The 2789-nt window shown below is 51.9% G+C and overlaps 1 pseudogene; it reads right to left on the reverse strand.

Annotated features, from left to right (window-relative positions):
* Positions 1–2066: 2066 nt before the first annotated feature.
* LOC123118176 (uncharacterized) lies at positions 2067–2205 on the reverse strand (annotated as a pseudogene).
* Between the last annotated feature and the right edge of the window lie 584 nt (positions 2206–2789).

Below are 2789 nucleotides of genomic sequence, written 5' to 3' on the forward strand. Positions count from 1 at the left end.
TCAGCGCGTGGGGACACGGCGGGTGACGGCGCAATGGGATTGGCGTGAGGCGACGCTGCGGGACCGGTGGGCGCCACCCGGTCAGCGCGGTCGGCCACCAGCCCAGATGAGGCCAGGCGCACGGGAGAATCCTCCTGGGATCGCGCGCCACCAGGAGCCGCAGGCTGGGCGGGCGAATCAGCCTCGGATCGCCCGCTGTCAGCCGGATCTACCGCGGCTTCCGTGCCCATCCTGTCTTTTTCTTCACACATAAAATGACAGGGTGAATTTGCACAAATAGCATCAACAGAATCAGAATTGTCATGGGATTTTTGCATATGATCGAGTTCGTTTAATTCCCCCCCCCCCCCACTATCAGGTAATATTGTGGGATCAGAGAGAAGGGCAATCTCTGCACGAAGCAAGGCGCCCGCATTTGGATGCAAGTTGGAAAACGGAAAGAGTGTCTCACCAAAAATAACATCATGAGAAATATAGATGCGTCTGGTAGAGATCTCAAGGCATTTATAACCTTTATGAAGATTACTATAGCCAAGAAAAACACACTGTGTGGATCTAAACTCAAGTTTATGATGATTGTAGGGACGCAAATTTGGGTAACAAGCACACCCAAATATCTTTAGATAGTTGTAATCAGGTTTTTGACGATAGAGACGCTCTAATGGGGTAGTGTTTCCAATAACTTTGCTAGGGAGCCTATTGATAAGATAGGTGGCACTGATGAAGGCTTCATCCCAGTACTTGAGAGGCATAGAAGCATGAGCTAAAAGAGAAAGACCAACTTCAACAATGTGGCGATGTTTACGCTCAGCAGAGCCATTCTATTGATGAGCATGAGGGCAAGATACATGATGGGCAATCCCAATGCTACGGAAAAAAGAGTGGAGTTTCTCGTACTCCCCTCCCAGTCACTTTGGACAGCGAGGATTTTTCTATCATATTGGCGCTCAACAAGTTTCTGAAATTCTTGGAAAATAGAGAAAACCTCAAATTTGTATCGAAGCAAATAAATCCAAGTGAACTTGCTATAATCATCGATAAAACTGACATAATGTTTTTTCGACCAAAGGAATCTCGGGCATGGCCCCATACATCATTGAAAATAAGTTCTAACGGAGCATGAGACACACTAGTTGACTTGGAATAAGAAAGCTGATGGCTTTTGGCACATTGACAAGCTTCACAAACAGACTCACAAACTGGACTAGGAGACAAAGAAAGTTTATCTTTATTGACTATTTGTTTGACAATGATCGAAGATGGATGCCCTAATCGTTGATGCCACCGTGCCAAGGAGGGCTTGATGACGGAGTAGACGTGACGACGCTTGCGACCTAGTGCTCCGGATGGAATGGGGTAGAGCCCTGCAATGCATCTACCGTGATGAAGTAGTTCCCTCGTTGCCCGATCATTGATGAAAAAATAACGAGGGTGAGTTTCAAAGAAGACATTATTATCGGTGGCGAGTCGAGACATGGATGCAAGGTTTTTGTCAGCTTGAGGGACATGAAGCACATCTCGAAGAACAAGATTATGTTTAAGTGTAGGGGAATTAATAGAACTTTGATCGATATGACAAATGTCCATACCTCCACCACTGGCGGTGTGAATCTGATGGGCGCCATGATAGCGCTCATGGAGAGCAAGTTGCTCGAGCTCGTTTGTCACATGATCCGTAGCGCCGGAGTCCACGTACCAGACGCCGTCTCCACCCTGCTCACATATGGCAGCAGCAACATGGCGATCCGAGGGGACAAAGTCCTCATCGTAGCGATGCCAGCAGTCAATCACCTCGTGGCCAGACTTCTTGCAGAGCTGGCATCGAGGGCGCGGACGGGAAGGAGGGCGGCGGCCGTTGTTGTTGTTGAAGCCGCCGCTGGTGTTGTAGCCGCCCCCTCCATGGGAGCCAGAGCCCCCACCAGATCGTGCGCCATCGCCAGGAGAGGCGCCGTGTCCGCGCCCACCGCCGCGCTGCCCCTGGTGACCGCGCCCACGGCCGCGGCCATGAGAGGCGGAGTTGACGGAGGACTGCCGAAGGTCGCCGCCATGAAGGAGGGTGAGGCGGGCATCAAAACTGAGCAGCTGGCTGTAGAGTTCTTGGATGGTGATGGGTTCCACCCTGGCGGCAAGTGCAGAAACCACCGGGTTGTACTCCATGTCCAAGCCGGCAAGGATTTTGGAGACAATCTCTGGATCAGAGAGGGCCGCAGCCGTGCTTGCGACCTCATCAGTGAGACTTTTGATCTTACCAAGATAATCAGCCATGGACATGTGACCTTTCTTGAGGTTGGTGAGCTCGATGCAAGTGTTTATCTCTTGGGCTTGACTTTGTGCAGCAAACATGGCATGGATGGTGCGCCACACCTCGGCCGGCGTCTGGAGCGTGGCGACCTGAGCAAGAATCTCACGGGAAAGTGAACCCATTAAGTATCCTTGGAGTTGTTGCTGCTATGCATACCAGAGGGATCTCGCAAAGTTGACGACTTGTTTGTCTTTGCCTTTCTTGGTGATGGTGAGGGTGGCCGGTGGTGGCGGGCTCGTCGCGTCGAGGTGGTGCTCCATCTGGGCGCCTCTGATCTGCGGGAGCACAATGGCCTTCCAGAGCAAGAAGTTGCCCCGCGTAAGCTTCTCCTATGGTGGCGATCCGAGGGAGGTGGTGTTGTGGGTGGAGGTGGAAGATGATGCAAAGGTGGAGGATGGAGTGGTGTCGAGCGCACCCATGGTGCTTGGAGTCATGGCTGCGGTGGTGGTGGACATAGTCTCGGTCGCGAAGGTAGCTAGATGCAATC

The sequence above is a fragment of the Triticum aestivum genome, chromosome 5B (genome assembly GCF_018294505.1).
Source record: "Triticum aestivum cultivar Chinese Spring chromosome 5B, IWGSC CS RefSeq v2.1, whole genome shotgun sequence".
Taxonomy (NCBI): Eukaryota; Viridiplantae; Streptophyta; class Magnoliopsida; order Poales; family Poaceae; genus Triticum; species Triticum aestivum.